Consider the following 18,937-nt stretch of genomic DNA (forward strand, 5'->3'; position numbering starts at 1 on the left):
CTGAAATTTGGTACGTAGTCTTCTTTTAGGGTATACAGCTTTCTCTTAGAATTTTGTCGGTAACAGTCCACACCTTCATATAGCCCCCATAGAACGGTACCTCCAGATTTTCGGTATTTTGAAGGTTTTAGCTTCATTATCACACCGTAATGGCTGAAATTTTGTAATTAGTCTACGTTGGTGGTATAAAACTTTCCCCCAGAACTTTGTCGGTATCGGTCCATGCCTTCATATAGCCCCCATAGAACGGTACCTCCCGATTTTCGATATTTTGAACGTTATGGCCTCAATATTCCACGGAAATGGCTGAAATTTGGTATTTAGTCTTCAATGTGATATAAAAATGTTCGTCAGAAATATGTCTGTACATGTCCACGCTTTCATATTGCCCCATTTCTGACTAAAATTCGTCGGTAGGGGTCCACGTTTCTATATAGCCCCCATAGAACGGTATAATCAGTATAGATATACGTCTTCCTATATCCCCATAGAAGCATACTTCTTGATTTTCGGTATATTTTAAGTTTTAGCCACATTCTCTTACCGAAATATAGGATATTTAGTATTTAGTCTTCTTTGAGCTTAAAAACTATCCTTCAGAAATTCGTCGGTATAGATCGACGTTTTGAAATAGCCCCCATAGAATGGTGCCTCACATTGTTTTACCGAAATTGCTGAAGTTTAGTATTAGGTATTCATCCTACACGATAGGAAACTAATTATTCCATTTTACTTCAATACAACTTGTGGTGGAGGGTATAACAAGTTCGGCCCGGCCGAACTTAACGCCGTTCTTACTTGTTCAGATCTGCATCCACCACATGCCAACATCAGTGAAAAGTAATGGAAGTAGGGAATGGGTGCATCTTCGAGGCTGATCGAACTTAGCCTCCTTCAGGACTGCTGCGACTAGAGTTTTGTTGTTGTTTGCAGCGCCAGATATTCTTATTTCAACTTCATCATCAGATTCATGGGAATACGATAATTCATCAGATCTCCTTAAAAGACGTGATGATCGCTGTGATCCAGGAAACAAAGCTCGCCATGACCTGTAGCTTGCAATGTTGCGATGATTACAACGTTTTGCAGTAGAAGCGGATCAGGAAGACGTGCCTTTCTTATACATCAGTCGGTCAAGTAAAGAACTATCTCCCTTGAGCTTCTAGTGTTTCTCCAACTTCGTCGCCAGATTTATTGTCGTCGCTAAAATATGAGACACCTTATTAATCTACTCAACAGCAGCGAACTCAGCACCCTACAACACCTCATGTTGTTGTCCACTGTCCTGCACACAGGGATGCCAAGTTTGTGGTTTTCCCGACACTTGTGGTGATTTTTGACGTACGAAAACTACTTTTTTAGGAGTTGTAGCGATTTTAATTTCTAACATTTTTACACATTTCCGTAGTGCTTTTTGGTCTTAGTGGAGATTTGTGGTGGTTTTTAACACAACTTTTCTCAAGCGATTTTTGAATCGGAACAGTTGGCATCCCCGCCTGCAAATGCATCATTCCTGCAATTCAAATGCAACCGTCTCCGCAACAAAGTCAACGAGATTTTAGAATTTATGAGTGGGAAACGACGCTTGCAAACTTCGAAACAATGCTGCGATGGTTACAATGTTTGCATACAAGAAGCGGAGGACGAGAACTTGCCATCCTTATTCAACAGTCTGTTTCCAATACAGACCTATCTCGCTTGACTCCAGTGACCCATACATGGAATATTTGGGGGCAGCAGTAAAGGGAGCCACCGTCGCACCGTGGTAAGTACGTCCGCCTTGCAATCAGAAGGTCTGAATTTCAGTCCCTGAAATTTATTCCACAGTCTGTTTTCATTACAGATCTATCTCGCATGAGCTTGACTCCAGTGACCCATACATGGAATATTTGGGGGCAGCAGTAAAGAGATCCAACGTCCGCCTTTTAGCCATGAAACACTTCTCTACAAGTGGGATTGTAAGATACGGCGATAAGTAGATCCTATATCATTGAGCCATTAGGATCGGCGTGAACTCATTGATATGAGAGAAGTCTCCATTGTATGTAGCAGCAAAGTGTGGAATAGCCAAAGTAAGATGATGCTTTATATGTATAAGCCGCCGATGAATATCTGTGCCCTGTGTGTTATGCTTGATGTTAGTTCTCCTTTGGAAGGTAATAAACGTCTGATGCTAAGGGACTTCATAAGCTTTAGCATTCCGTCCTAATGAACAGATACAGAGTTGGCCGGGCACGTTGATATTTTCACATTTTGCACGGTGAACGAAGACAGTTCACGAGGATAAGAGGAGATTACACAGCTCGCCAGAAATTACTACTCGGTCTTGCCCTCTCAACCTATCATTTCGCTGGCGTCAGACGACCTTCCTATATTCGTCCCAACAGAGGCGAGATGACTAGCTAATAAGAGAGATGAGCTTTTTCGTACGAATCACGAAGTCCCAAGAGTTAGTGAATTTACTCTTCAAGTCAACACGCCAGTGTTGTGTCTAGTGTAAGTGGATAAAATGGCTGCACCCACGAAGCAATGTAACATTGGTGCCGTATGGAGCAAATGATGGGCAACCGTTAAAAACTGTCCAATTCTCGACTTTAGAAGGGCCGCTAATTTCAACAGCATGACATTGACTGATCCGTAGAGGTGCCTGTGTTATTTTAACCTCCAATTTATTAAGCACCCCTAGAGTGGAGCGTGCTACGCCGTATAAGAGTCAGACGGGTTGGTACTATCACTATTTACGATGAGCGAAATCGACCAAAGCGTTGGATCCATACGGGATTTCCGTGGTAATGCTTAAGCAACTGGATGAGCTCGGAGTTAAGCATGTGACAAGTAATGTATCGATAGCCACCCATGTTGTATCAGAAGTCTGGAAAATTGGCAGGGTGTTTCAGCTACTGAAGCCTGGCAAGGATGTTGACAGAGTACAGCGAATAGTATGGACCAATTTTTCTTATGTCGGCTTTTGCGAAGATTCTAGAAGCACTGCTCCTTCGCATGATTAATAGCTGTTTCCCAACATTAGCATGGATTCCCGAAAATGCACAGTACCACAACAACATTATACGCCATATCCACTAATATCAATCGGGGAAACAAAAAGTCTGTGTGACCAAAAAATTACGGTGACTTTTGACCTATTGAAGGCCTTCGTTACTGTCAACCATGCCAAGCTGTTTGAGGACATGGTCATGTTTGAAACTTTGTGTAAATTTTGCGTCAGGCAGGAATGTCGCCAAGATGTGGTGATATTTTCGAAACTGTTTAAGTTTACCTTTCCGAATTTCTTCACACAACGGACTGCGTAGAGATCGTAATGTATGTGGATAATTGTACGATCTTGGTGTCGGATCCTGTCAATGACGCATCTGTGATAGGTAAAATATATACATAGCTGACTTAGTATAGGTCTTCCATCTGAGGAATATGAAAATGCCCACCGTTAAATCTACTTAGGTTTCCCCTGAGCATGTTGGTCGATGATTCCGATCACTAACTACCTCAAGATTCGCCTACACAAACCATTGCTATTTACGATAAGATCGGAAGTAGGAACAATGGCCTCATGTCGCTGGCCGCCAGCATTTAGGGTGCTGACAATGGAGCTTCTTATAAAGCATAAATCCGGTCTGTGGTATACAAATGTTAGCGTTGCGCACTGGAAGAATATTCAAACCCGTCCAGTGTACTGCAAGCAGTATGAATCTGAAGAACGCCTACTCCATGTCCTCGGATAACTTTGCGGTGTCGAAGCACTTCGATAGTTCAAGATCGTCGACTGATATTTATGGATATATACATGCTGAGGTTGGTCATTTGGGAAACAGCTTCTCATCATGGGATTGAGTAGTGTCTCTAGAATCTTTGCTACTTGTACCCATGCCTGGATTAAGCAGCAAGACCAGGCTGCCCCACTTTCCAGGCTTCCGGCACAATAGGGGATGGATCGCGATAAATTTAGGACCCTTGTCGAATACTCAACTCCGTGTTCATGCAGTTGTTTAGGCATTACCACTGTGATTCCATATTGGCCAAAGGCTTATCCAAGGCCGTTTCGCGTTTCGGATGACATCTGTAACATCGATCATCGTAAATAATTATGGTACCTCTTTTGTCTGGAGGTCTGTTATACACTTCTGTTGGCCCTTTACACTCGTGGTGCCTCGGATATGTCACTGTCACACCGTTTAATGTAACAACCGTTCTATCATCGTTGACCACTGTTTACGATTGACGCAGCTCATCACGCTCATTTACTAGTCCCTTGTCTATGCTTCAAGCAAAAACAAGTATGTAGGTGTGGTTATGTCTCGGAAAATTCTCCCAATCACCCAAAGATCAGGGAAGCTCTCGGAAGTGGTGATTGGTAAATTCTCTGAAGCCTTGATAATCAGTTTTTCATGGTTCAGATAGTACGGCGGTCAGAGGTTATGAAGTCGAGTGGTCTGTTTATCCTTTAATCCTCGTAGAATGGTCTTCGTTTTAGGCGGTGCTAAAATGTGGAGGTATTAATGGATTATGTATGCGGCCTGCGCTGTACCTCTCGCGCCATTGCACAGTGGAGGCATTTACATGGGAAGGTGTGACAAAAATACTTCTAGATAACATATCGAACTGAAATTTTTATCAATGGGTCCTCGTGGCCAAAAAACACTCTAACAAAAATATTGCAGTCCTACGTCCAAGATTTCGCGTGGTCCCCATGTAACGAATCATCTTGAATTTAAGTATTTTACTGTTACCAACACATTGTTCAACTAAATTTGCTGTAATCCGGTACCAGTAGTTATTATTGCATAGTGATGATCCCCCCGAAAAATGTTCTGTACTGGTCCATGATTTAGTTTACTCCCCATATGATTTACATATCCATTTATTTGGGCATATGTCAGCCACATATTCTAACCGAATAGGTATTAATAATGAACTCAGAGTTTAGAACACCACCTTATAAAGAAATTTTATCTCATTTTTAAATCCATTTTTGCTTCAAAATTAGTCATGTTTGTGAAGCTTTTTCTCCTTAAGAACCGCGAAAAATGCAAAAATTGAGTTGAATTTCGAAAAATTTGGAATGTTTTGAAGCGATTTGCATCTTAAAATTTTTAAAACGATGACATGAATTTTTTGATTTTTGTCGTTTGGCGCATCCACTGTGCATTGCCGAGGTCGGAATGCCAAAGTTCATGATGTGGAAAATTATCCTAATTACCCCATGATCTTAGGGATTGGGCAGCTCTCTGAAGTGGTGATTGGTAAATTCTCTGAAACTTTGCATGTTGGAGAAGAGTACAGCGGTAAGGGGTAATGAAGTAAAGTGAAGGTGGTCTCTTAACGAAATCTATGAAAGAATGATGGTCTCAGGCATATGAAATAACGGTTTGTTAGACCTTGTTCCACAATGCTGATGCCTGACAAGCTGTAGCAATCTTCTTTTATCCTCGAAGGACCGCCTTCGTCCACCGTGTTAAATTGTGGAGCTATCAATGTTCCCGGTCTGTGCTGTACCACTCTGGTTATTGTGTAGGGCATAATACCAAAGTCAATGATGAGTGTTTAAGTCGTCCAGCGTCAGCTCTGGTTATTGCTCTCCAAAAGCGAACTTTTGTTAAGCATATAACTCAAGGCACCGCTATTCATCGGTGGTATGTACAAATTACTGCTACTCCCATAAATTCCATGTATCAAGCTTAAGGAAAATAGGTCATTACTAAATAGACTGTTATATAAGGTTATTTAAGGAAGGTATGAGCTCCTCCAGCGCAAAGTATGATCCGCCGTGGGATTATAAAACATTGTTGAAGATGTTTAATGGCCATATTTGATGTTGAATCGAAAGTGGTATTATTTATTGTCAGTATATTTCTTTCGATATCTATTATGGCTCCAAGAGGCTTTAATATATTTCGTCCTAAAATTGCATTATTTCAAAGCGAATATCTCTCTTCTGTAAGAGGTATATCGAAAGCAAACCCTGACAAGGAAAGTAAAAATATCACCTTTACAACGATGTGAAGTAAGTTGTCATGGGTGGTCAAACAACAGAGATATCGCAATAGTCGGTAATGCATCCGTTTTCCATTTTTTGTGCAATCACCACAGGTCGGAATTTTGATCGGATCCTCACGAAATGTTGGTCTCACAGAGACAAATGCCTATTGATGGTTGGTGTACTTCCCACTTTTCCATTTTTTTATTTGAGTTGTACTGAAGATGCACATAAATGCGTTTCAGAAAAATTTACCAGTATTAATGAAGACATTCAGAGCAAAGGAGCTAACCCAGCTAACAGCAGGGTATAATTAAATTTGTCATTCCGTTTGTAACACATCGCAAAATTTGTCGGAGACCCTATAAAGTATATATATTATTGATCAGCATAAAATGCTATGTCGATTTAACCATGTCCGTCTGTCCGTCCGTCCGTCTGTCTGTTGAAATCAAGATACAGCTCGCAATTTTAAAGATAGCGAGTCAATATTTGGTACAGAAGTTTTCATTACTTGCAGGATGGTTAGTATTGAAAATGGGATATATCGATCCACGCCTTCATATAGCCCCCATAGAACGGTACCTCCCGATTTTTGGTATTTTGAAGGTTTTAGCTTCATTATCCTACCAAAATGGCTGAAATTTGGTACGTAGTCTTGTTTAGGGGCACAAAACCTTACCCCGGAATTTTGACAGTATCGGTCCGCACCTTCATATAGCCCCCATAGAACGGTACCTCCCGATTTTCGGTATTTTGAAGGTTTTAGCTTCATTATCCTACCAAAATGGCTGAAATTTGGTACGTAGTCTTGTTTAGGGGTACAAAACCTTACCCCAGAACTTTGTCGGTATCGGTCCATGCCTTCATATAGCCCCCATAGAATGGTACCTCCCGATTTTCGGTATTTTGAACGTTGTGGCCTCAATATTCCACCGAAATGACTGAAATTTTTTATTTAGACTTAGTTGGGGGTACTCAAACTTCCCCTTTAAATTTGTCGGTATAGGTCCACGCCTTCATATACCCCCATGGAAAGGTACCTCCCGATATTTCGTATTTTGAAGGTTGTGTCTTCAATATTCCACAAAAATGACTGAAATTTGGTATTTAGTCTTCAATGAGATATAAAACTATTCGCCAGAAATTTGTCTGTACCGGTCCACGCTTTCATATTGCCCCATTTCCGACTAAAATTCGTCGGTATAGGTCCACGTTTCTATATAGCCCCCTTAGAACGGTACCTCCCGATATTCGTAATACTGAAGATTGTGACGTCAATATGACGTCACCGAAATGGCTAAAATTCGTTATTTCGTCTTCCAAGAGTTATAAAATATTCTAGAAGAGTATTATCAGTATAGGTCCAAGTCTTCCTATATCCCCATAGAAGCGCACTTCTTGATTTTCGGTATTTTTTAAGTTCTAGCCACATTCTCTTACCGAAATATAGGAAATTTGGTATTTAGTCTTCTTTGAGTCTAAAAACTTTCCGTCAGAAATTTGTCGGTATAGATCGACATTTTGAAATAGCCCCCCTAGAACGGTGCCTCACATTGTTTTACCGAAATTGCTGAAATTTGGTATTAAGTCTTCTTCATACACGAAAGGAGACTAATAATTCCATTGTACTACAATACAACTTGTAGTGGAGGGTATAACAAGTTCGGCCCGGCCGAACTTAAAGCTGTTTTTACTTGTTTTTTCTGAACTCAGAACGAAACTCTGCACAAGTTTCTGATTCTGATGCCGAATTCGTTCCGAAATTGGAACAAAATTGTGTGAAGGTGCCCACGAATTCGGAAAGTTTTATCGGAAAAAATCGGAAGAAACATTAGAGTTTCTTTCCGAATTCTAAACGAATTCGTAAAAAACTCATATGAAGTGAAAGGAAATGTTAAGGGAATTTTCGATTTTCTGCACAATTTCGGAAAAAACTCTAAAAGAAAATTCGATACTTACTTAGTTGACCCATTACAGAACATTTGTTCCATAGACCGAACTAAGAAAAGATCTCCATTCCTCTCTGTTTTTCGCTTGACTTTTTGGAATACCGCCCCTTTTGATTTCTTCATCCACTTGTATGCTCCATCGAAGCTTAGGCCTGCCGATTCTGCGTGCACCGCCATGTGGCATGTATTCATACGCCTTTTTAGCGGGTTCATCATCGCTCATTCTCATGATATGGCCTAGCCAACGCAATCGTTGCATCTCGATACGTTTAACTATATTCCTGTCTTTGTAAAGCTGATATAGCTCGTGGTTCATACGACGTCGATATTCACCGTCAACGCAAATCGGCCCGTAGATCTTTCGAAGAATTTTCCTCTCAAACACACCAAGCACTGCCTTATCTGCTTGCGCAAGTACCCATGCTTCGGAGCCATACATTAGCACGGGTAGTATCAGCGTTTTGTATAGTGTTATTTTTGTTTGACGAGATGTGGCTTTGTTTTTAAATTGCTTATTTAAACCATAGTAGCATCTGGTGGCCAATACAATTCTTCTTCTTATTTCACAACTGATGTTGTTTGTTGTGTTTATGGCAGTGCCGAGGTAGACGAAGTCTTTAACTACCTCAAAATTATAGGTACCAACTTCCACAGTTGGTCCGAGCTCTATGGACGCTTTGCGCGTCGACACCATCAATTTGGTCTTTTCGCCGTTTACCGCCAGACCCACTTTCGCAGATTCTGCTTCGACCTTCCTAAAGGTATCAGTTACTTCCTTTACTGATCGTCCCACGATGTCTATGTCATCAGCATAAGCAAGTAACATGTGGCTATTGGTGTAAATTGTGCCATTTCTTTTGACATTTGCATCTCGTATTACCTTTTCCAGCAAAATGTTGAATAAGTCACACAAAAGCCTGTCTCCTTGTCTGAAACCTCTTTTGGTACAAAATTCTTCGAAATATGTTCTTTCCAATTTTAACTGAGGACCTAGTATCAGTTAAAGTCATCTTACCAAGCCGGATGAGCTTTGCGGGGATACCAAATTCAGACATTGCATGGAATACCTTTGATCGGAGGGGACTGTCGAATACAGCTTTATAATCGACAAAAAGGTGATATGTGTCGATCTGCATCTCTTGGGTCTTCTCTAGGATTTGCCGCAGGGTAAATATCTGGTCAATGGTGGACTTGCCAGGTCTAAAGCCACATTGGTATGGTCCAATTATTTCGTTGACCATTGGCTTTAGTCGTTCGCACAATATCCCTGACACTATCTTATAGGAAATAGGGAGAAGACTTATGCCCCTATAGTTGGAGCATACAGTCTTATCTCCTTTCATGTGGACGGGACATAGGATGCTCAAGTTTCAATCGTCGGGTACGCGTTCTTCCTGCCAGATGGTGCTACCTAGCTGATGCATACACCTTATCAGCGCGTCGTCTCCGGTTTTAAACAGCTCGGCTGGTAAGCCATCGGCTCAACGAAAGGGCGTCGGAATCGGTGAGTATTTATATACAATTTATTTGCTTTTATTTTCTATATATTTTTTTGTTTTAGGTCCACCCTAATTTCGATATAACGAAAATTCACAGTTTTTATAGAAAAATATTCAAAATGAATATTGCAAACATTTCTTCGAAAATGTATGGCCAGAAACTATTCTAGGTAAATTGTACTCCCATGAGATTTTACACTTGAAAAACCTATAGACTTCTTTTCGTTGCATTTACTCAAGATTATATACGCAATACTGTTGATTTACTTTTACCTCTTAGTTTTACATACAGTGGCTGTCACTGAAAATAAAAATAAACTGGAATAAAAAATTAAAATAAAAGTTTTTTACTTCTATCAGGACAACGCCGTTAAAGACAAGTCTAATATAGCGCAAACCTGGCTAATACACGACTTTCCATATATCATTAGATTATTACGTATTCTGGACATAACCCTTAATGATTTTTCATAGTCATTTATTGGAAAATAACTTCAAAAACTAGAGATTTCTAGGAAAATTATCTACAAAGGGGCACTAATTACGATCATGCCAAAACTACGTCAGGAACATTATTCTTTCTGTCGGACTCAATGACAAAACTACTGACCATTCTGATTACTAAACTGGTACAACGCCAGCAATATGGTAATTATTAATCAATTATTGTGGTGCATCACTTTCAGTGCTCAATTTTAAAATTTTCATTTTTTGTTTTCCGGCAAAATTTTAGTATAAACGTACGTTAAGCGGAATATTTTTGTATGCCATCTTAAAGACAACATTTCAGCGTTCAAAATTGTTTTTTAATTGTTAAAAAAACAAGTAAAAAAGGATCAGTCGGCTTTGCCGACAGAGATATACCCTCAGCCTGTGTGAATTGAAACACCTTTTTCCCCAAAAAAGGGTTTTGAAAATTTTGGGCGTATGAACCGACAAAAATATGGATTTGGATAGAATCTCAAAAAGTTTTGCGGGGAAGGTGTCGAAAAGAATAGACCGACATATTTCATTTTGAAAGTGGGTCTTATTTTGGGTGTCATTCCCCTCGAAAGATATCGCGACCACCTGTCGTTTCAGTCGGTCACCGTATACTTCACAGGTTTTGGACCATTATATCAGGAAGCATGTACTTGCCTACGAAAAACATGATATCGCTGTAAACAGGACCACAAGGTAAAACTTTTCAAGGGATCCTCGCACAGACCCTTGACCGGGTTGCTCTGTTTATGAGATATCACGCGTACTATTTTAGCTAATATTTTCGAATTTTTGTGGGGGAGGTACCGGAAAGAGTGGATCTACAAGCATCACCTTAGAATTCCATTTAATATTCGAAGAAATATTACGATATGAAAAGTGTGGATCAACTCAGTATTTGGTTCGAGAGTTGTCGTGCTCTCCAGCCACTAGGTGATGCCATAGAGGGTTTTTACACTGTTCGGACTGTTTTCTCAAGAAGTATGGACTTGCCCCTGAAAAAAACTTTTACCGTCGTAATTGAGGCAGCGAATGAAAGTTGCTTCAACAAAAATCAAAGTGATTCCAGAGCAGTTCTTAAAATGAACTTATCTTAGAGTGGACTGAAATGGTTTATCTTCGAACTTAAACTAAGTTTGGACAAAATATTACGAAAGCCAAATTTTGGACCGTGTCGGCAGATCCGTTCAAGAGTTATCTTGCGCTCCAACCACTACATACGGTGTCATAGGGGTTTTTTGCATCATTCAGGCTATTTTCTCAGAAAGTATGCACTTGCCCCTAATGAAAGTTGTACTGTCGTATAGAGGACAGTGAATAGAAATTGCTACAACAAAAACCAAAAGGATTCGAGAGCATTTCCTAAAGTGAACATTTCCAAAATTTTGTGTGGGAGGTACCCGAAGAAGTGGACGGATTGGGTCCATATTGAAACCTCATCTAAGTCTAGTAGATATTTCACGATGTGCAAAGTAGGGACCAAATCGGTTACTCCCTTCAAGAGTTATCGTGCGCACAAAATTTCCGAACATTTCCGAAGTTTTGTGGGGAAGGTACCGGAAGGAGTGGACCGAAAGGCAAATTTTGGACCGAATCGATTGATCCGTTCGAGAGTTATCGTGCGCACCAGCCAGCCAGACAGACAGACGGACGGACATGGCTAAATCGACTCCAAATTTTCTGAAACACATTTCGTCCAAACATACTTGGGGTTTAAAACCATTATTTCGATGAGGCACATTTTGTCCGTATGAAAGTGTATATACCCTTGTTAGCATAAATGCTGAGGGTATAATCGACTCGTTCCGAAGTTATTAACATTTACCTTTTTTATTTCAGTTTGCATCATTTTCAGTGACAGCCACTGTATATCTTGAGACGGTATATTTCGAAATAAGTAACATTAGTCGATTCGTCGCAATGTTATAATTACAAACGTCAACTTGATCCATGTACAGATAAATGCTGAACAAATGTTAAAGAAATATTTTTTATACTTTTTAGGTAAAATAACATATTTTGCACAGTGGGATATGGGAAATACTTTATTGACAAATTTAAAAAAAAAAATTAGAAAAAATAGTAATTATACGAATCCCACTACCAAATAGGACTTAGAATTTTTGTAATTAATCGAAGTTTAATACAAAAAAAATCAAGAAAATCGAAGACTACAATCATTGACAAAATTAATTTTAAATATTAAATAGCGAAAATTGCATCCAAGTCCACTGTGCAAGTTTTTTTTTTATTTTTTATTAGATAGCAACCGTGGTGTAATGGTATGCAGAACTGTTTACCCGTGAAAAGGTTATGGACTTTGGGTAGTTGTGTAGTGTATCAGATAGTCTGACCCGTCTCAACTATAGTTTTTACTCACTTTTTGGTCTAAAATTATTATTTTGATTAGTTCCAAACGGAATGACAAACTTAATATACCTTCCTCGTATGATGGAGGGTAGGTATAAAAATAGCAAATTTAATTATTAAAATACGTACCCACAAAAAAAACCATAACCTCAGAAAAAAATTGACACACACATTTTCCGAAGTTATAGACATATCTCAAAATTTGAAATGTTGAAATTACCACATTCATAAACATTTTATGCTCCGCACAATTCAGTATCTATCTACCTGTTTGGAAAGTATATTTTCAAATTTCTGTCTGTTTTTCCTTATGATGGTGTTGAAATAATTATAACACACATACTCAAGTGATAATGACCAAATTACATGGCATTAATCGACTTAAGTTAATAACTTTTTAATTTACTTGTAACGGAAATACAAAATGTGTCGTTTGATGGTGTAAATGTGTCAAGTGAATGGGGAAATGGGGAATGGGGGATTAACGTCCTGTTTAAAGAGTACTATCATCTCCCAAAGCCTTTATCGTTCTGAGTGAATTTAATGAATGTACACGTTCACCTTTATTGGACAACCAACTTTCTAATTAACTGAATCGTGGAGATCAATATCTGATAAATACATATGTAAGTGTGTAGGTATTTATCTGTTCTTTTTTTAATAAATTTTCAATCGACAAACTAAAATCTACTTTTGGGCTACACAAATAACAGAGGAGATAAAGATCGACCAAGGTGAAACGTGTTATGTAGATTAAAACAAATACGCATTTTTCTAATATTCAATTTGTATTAAAGAAAGATTATTTTAATAGCCTAAGGCCTAGTAGCCAGAGCTTCCCCTTATATTTGTAAATTACTTATAAATATAATTTTTAATAAATAAATAAATAAACCGATAAAAAACTTCACACACAAAATGATTTTAAAAATTGTATTTATGAGGATTTCTGAGTGAAATTATTTTTTGTTTTGGTAATATCAGTATATTTTCAGATTTGTTGACTGTAGGTTCCAGAGATATCACCGCGCCTTGAAAAAGTCGAATTCGGTAAACTTATTTAATATTGGTCCAAATAGAAAAAATCTTTTTTTATATTTTTTTATTTTTTTATCAGCTATAATTGTCCCCCAAACATCCCAGGCGGGACAAGGGAGACTTCTCTCATATCAATGAGTGCACCCCGATTCATATTAGCTCAATGATGTGGGACCTACAGTTTATCGCCGAGTTCGAACGGCCTGTCTTAAGACACCACTTGTAGAGAAGTTTTTCATGGATGTAATACTCCCTTGCCCCCTATGGGATGTTTGTGGAACAATTATAATACTCAGGAAATGTCGCCAACATCCCACCGTTGAAAATTTTTGATGTTGCCAGACCGGGGAATCCAACCCGTGACCTTTAGCGTGCAAGGCAAAATAATAATTTTAGATTAAAAAGTGAGTAAAAACTATTGTTGGGACGAGTCCGACTAGCTGATACACTACACAACTACCCAAAGTCCATAAGCTTCTCACGGGTAAACAGTTCTTTTGGTAATAAAAGGTGATTACAAAAACGTCAAATTAAATATTGGATAACTTGACCACTGTCGCCAATCAACTTGCTCTAAAGCCGCACGCTGAAACTTTCCCATTATTTTGGCGTTTTTAGGTCGAGTTCCCCAATACAGTAATTTCATAAAATTACTTTAGTATAGAACTCTATCTATGAACGCCAAAATAATGGGAAAGTTTCGTATGAAAGTTTTAGCGTTTAGCTTTAGAGTTGGTACTGATTTAACCCATATTGTTTGTCACATTCTTAACACATGAGTGTAGCCAGACCCATATAATTTCTTAGTAAACTTAATTAACATTTTCGTATTAAAAGTTTTAGAATATGTTTAAAGGATCCTAATCTTAAATAAATAATCCTTATTTGTCAAAAAAAGAAACTAAAAATTTAACTACAGTGTTTCATTTAACTTGCTTTGGTGTCTGTTTAGTTCAAATCTAGTAACTCATTTTTAACACATTTAGAAAATGCCTACTAGAAGTTGTTAGTATTTTCAGTGTTGCCCAGTGTTTATAAATGCACTTAAAACTAGAAAATAATTTGTCGCTTAGCATCAATAAGTATATTCTTCCTCGTGATGGAATCTCTAAAATAGAACGCTTGCATTTAAATTAAAAATGGTGGAAAATTTAAACGGCAAGCGTTTTATTTGGGAAGTTCCATCATGAGGAAGGATATACTTATTGAGGCTAAGCGAGAAATTTGGTCTGTTCCAGAACTGCAATAATCTACTAATTTTTACTATTTTTTCCGATAACATAAAGGAAAAAATGCTATCGTATCAAAAAATAGTAGCTTCTTGCAGGTTCTGGAACAGAGCAATTATTTTCTAGTTTTCATGTCAACCTATTACACTCAGAGTTATTGGCCTTCATTTAATAATTTAGTAATATTTCTTACTTTTTGCTCATATAGTATGCATTTTCCACATTTATTCCATGACCCAATACTAAATTTAATACCATTAATTACTTTTCGTAAGCTTATAACTGTATTTTCCAAAACCGCCTCAGTACAAAATTTAGTACCTTTTGGTATCTTACGTCAGGGACGTAGCCAGGATTTCATTTCGGCCCACCTGACCAACATTTTGAAAGTTCATGTTAGCGAAAATTTCTTATTAAGCAATGATGTAAACCTTATTTTAGGCTTATATCACTGATGAAATAATTTTCATTACTATGTTTTAATTAAAATGAAGTAAGACTTCTTGCCCAATTTCCCCTTGTTTTCACACCTTTTTGACAATATATCAGAGTTAATATATGTTGAAAATAATGGATATATTAATAATCTATATATATAAAAGAGTAGTGAGGTGAGTGACTGACTGACTGCCTGACTGACTGATTGACTGACTGATTCATCAGCGCCCAGACGAAACCGCTGAAGCTAGAAAGCTGAAATTTTGGGTGTAGGTTGCTGTTGGGGTGTAGGGGTGAGATAAGGCTGGGTTTTTGGAAATTCGACCTAGAAGTGTACGAAAAGTACTAAAAGGTACTAAATATGGTACCCTTTGTATTAGGTAAACGGTAAGAGCTAGAATTCTGAAATTTGGAATGAGGGTAACTGATGGAGAGCTAGAAAGATGTACCAAAGGGTTTTTGGGAATTCGAACTATAAGTGTACGAAAAGTACAAAAGGGTACTAAATTTAGTACAATTGAGATTTGGGTGAACAGATAGAGCAGGAATCCTGAAATTTGTAATGAAGGTCACTGATGAAGAATAATGATGAAAGGTTTTTGGAAATTCGTACTATAAGGGTACGAAAAGTACTAAATAGTACTAAATTTAGTACAATTTGGATTTCGGTAAACAGATAGAGATGGAATCCTGAAATTTGAAATGAGAGTCGATGATGAAGAATAACGATGAAAGGTTTTTGGAAATTCGAACTATAAGGGTACGAAAAGTACTAAATGGTACTAAATTTAGTACAATTTGGACTTGGGTGAACGGATAGAGCTGGAATCCTGAAATTTGAAATGGAGTTACTAATGGAGAGTAACAAAGAAAGGTTTTTGGAAATTCTACCTATTAGTGTACGAAAAGTACTAAATGGTACTCAATTTAGTACAATTTGGATTTCGGTGAACGGATTGAGCTGGAATCTTGAAATTTTGAATGAGGGCCACTGATGGAGATTAACAAAAGTACTAAATGGTACTAAATTTAGTACAATTTGGATTTAAGTGAACGGCTTGAGCTTGAATCCTGAAATTTGGAATGAGGGTTCACTGATGGAGATTAACAAAAGTACAAAATGGTCCTAAATTTAGTACAATTTGGATTCGGGTGAACGGATAGAGCTGGAATCCTGAAATTTGGAATGAGGGTCACTGGTGGAGAGCAACAAAGAAAAGTTTTTGGAAATTCGAACTGTAAGTGCACGAAAAGTACTAAATTTAGTACAATTTGGATTTGGGTGAACGGATTGAGCTGGAATCCTGAAATTTGGAATGAGGGGTCACTGATGGAGATTAACAAAAGTACTAAATGGTCCTAAATTTAGTACAATTTGGATTCGGGTGAACGGATAGAGCTGGAATCCTGAAATTTGGAATGAGGGGTCACTGATGGAGAGTAACAAAGAAAGGTTTTTGGAAATTCGAAATATAAGCGTACGAAAAGTACTAAATGGTACTAAATTTAGTACAATTTGGATTTGTGTGAACGGATAGGACAGGAATCTTGGAATTTTGAATAAGGGTGACTGATGGAGAGTAACAAAGACAGGTTTTTGGAAATTCGAACTAAAAGTGTACGAAAAGTACTAAATATAGTACAATTTGGATTTGAATTAACGAATAGTGATGAAATTTGGAATAAGGGTCACTGATAAAGAGAATTGAGATATGGAGGTAACTTTAGAAAATCATGCTAATGTGCACGAAGCCGTACTAAATGGTACTAAATTCGATACAATTTGTATTTGCGTGAACAGATTACTGTTGGAGTGTAGGATTGCGGTTACTTTAGAAATTCGTACTTATGAAAAAGTGCTAAATGAAAGTACATTGGCTATAATTTGGATTTAGGTGAACGAAAGAAGTGAGTTATGCAAGTAGTTTTTTGGAAAGCCGTGTACGATAAGTGGCAAATGGTACAAAATTTGGTACCTTTTGGTATTTGCTATATGGTACAGAATTTTGTACAATTTGTGATTCTGTAAAGGGGTGGAATTTTTAAATTTGAAATTCGGTATTAGATTAGCAATTGTTGTTTAGAGTGGAGGCAGGGATGAAGTTTTGAAAATTCGCACTTATTTATACAAAAAGTACTAAATAGTAATATAATTGCTTTCAGCGGAACATATAAAGCTGGAAAAGTGAATTGCGGTCGGGATATTTGTTGAGTATAAGGAAGTAAGCTTTGAAACCTTTAATTATGTGTACGAAAAGTTTGGTAACATGTTGGTACCAAAACCATTTTGGTATTGTGTAAACGGTTAAAGTGAGAAATACCTACTATATATGAACGAAAAGTACTAAATGGTACTAAATTTGGTGTTGGGTTTAGGAACAAAGCTTGGATTATATAATTTGGACAAAAAATACGAAATGGAAAAATATTTGTTATGAAGATCACTCTGAACTTGGAGATAAAGTTCGGAGTTCGGTTGGAAAATGTGCATAAAATCTTCAAAATGCTCTAAGTCTTCAAAATACCTCTATTAATAAAAGTGGATTGAAGTAGACATTTTTTAAATAAAGCTTTTATATCCTCTGAGTATTCAAGGTCCAAATGTAAAGAAAATTGGACAGCATAGATTTGTTCTATTTTTTTAAAAAAACACTTAGTCGTGGGGTACCGTTATATGGGGATATATTTCGAAAATTTTACGAACCTATTCGGGTTCTTGGCGAAACCGCTGAAGCTAGAACCTTGAATTGTGAATGTGCGTTATTGTTGTTGTGAAGGGGTGAGAGAAAGTTTAGTGTTTGGAAATTCGTATTGGGAGGGAATGCTGAGTAAGTGAAGGAGTAAAACCAGAAGTCAAGTCTGAAGTTTGCAATATGAGTCGCGGTTGGTGTATGTCTGTTTCGAAATCCGAAATAAAAAATATGGTAGCTGTGTAGGGGTGTGATACGGCAGATATGTTTTTTGGAATTAAATCGATTAAATGTTGGTATTTAAAATAGGTTTTAATACAACAGAACAGAGTTCATATATATTTTATGCCCTTTCCGCATACGAAGTAGCGGGTATTTGCTAGTCACATATATTTTGGGTGTATCATTTATGAAATAACTCACAACTACAGTGAATGTTATGTAATTCAGTGATGTCACTTCGGTAAGACCAAAAGAAAAATTATACATGGAATGTTGAGGACCTTTTCTTTTTTTCCTACTTCACAAAATTTCAAAATTACGGCTTCAAGTCTCCACTCCAATTTTATTGAGTACTTTATAGAAGGAAAGTAAGATTAGTAGAGAATTTATTTAAGCAGAGGGAACGTTTGGATATCATGGCGTTATCCACTTTTTTGTATTTACAGGTAAAAATTAGGAGTTATTTAAATAAAGGATCTTCGTGTCTTCTTTTTTTGTCTTTTATGACGCTGCCGTGACAAAATATTGTAAATTTCGGAAATTCAATCGTTTTTATTGTCATAAAGAAACCAATTGTAGTTATTTCCCTAAATATATTTTGGTGTCCAATCGTAGATCTTATCACAAAGAATATCTGAAGGCCGATAGTGGTTGTCTTCACTAGTGCTAAGCAATAGTGAGGATGTCCATCATGAAATTCTAACACCCAATCGCGGGTATGTAAATGACAAATTCTGTCGCCCAATCGTGTTAATAGACTAATTTTGGAGTCCAATCGTTTGACTTCTCTTATAGAAATTGTGGTTTCTGAAATGTTTGATTAATTCAAGCTCGAGGTCAATCATTTCACTAACAACAAACAGGTCGAAAATATCAAATTCTTTAAACGAAATTCTGGTTTCCTATCGTGGTTCTTCTCATAAATGAATCAGGATCAAGGATAACTCTGGCAAGCAGTCTCGAATTCTTTTTAAATGAAATTCTGGCGCCCAATCCAAGGACTACACACGTATACATTCTTTTATGC

General features: G+C 37.6%; 1 protein-coding gene across 5 annotated transcripts in view; it reads left to right on the forward strand.

Moving 5' to 3' along the window:
• The window catches only part of Cp19 (Chorion protein 19), a 34,447-nt gene that overhangs the window by 7,299 nt on the left and 8,211 nt on the right, over positions 1-18,937 (forward strand). The window contains exons 2-6 of one of the 5 annotated variants that reach the window (XM_073983224.1): positions 967-1,341; positions 1,409-1,765; positions 1,844-2,156; positions 8,834-9,448; positions 9,506-9,613. The gene's annotated coding sequence lies outside the window, so the exon portion shown is untranslated. Of the gene's footprint in view, positions 1-664; positions 1,342-1,408; positions 1,766-1,827; positions 2,157-8,833; positions 9,449-9,505; positions 9,614-18,937 lie in introns of those variants that run through there. The other 4 variants (XM_073983221.1, XM_073983222.1, XM_073983223.1 and 1 more) reach the window with 4 other exon arrangements.

This window comes from Musca autumnalis, unplaced genomic scaffold (assembly GCF_047663935.1).
Source record: "Musca autumnalis isolate F117 unplaced genomic scaffold, ASM4766393v1 scaffold_4, whole genome shotgun sequence".
In the NCBI taxonomy this organism is placed as follows: Eukaryota; Metazoa; Arthropoda; class Insecta; order Diptera; family Muscidae; genus Musca; species Musca autumnalis.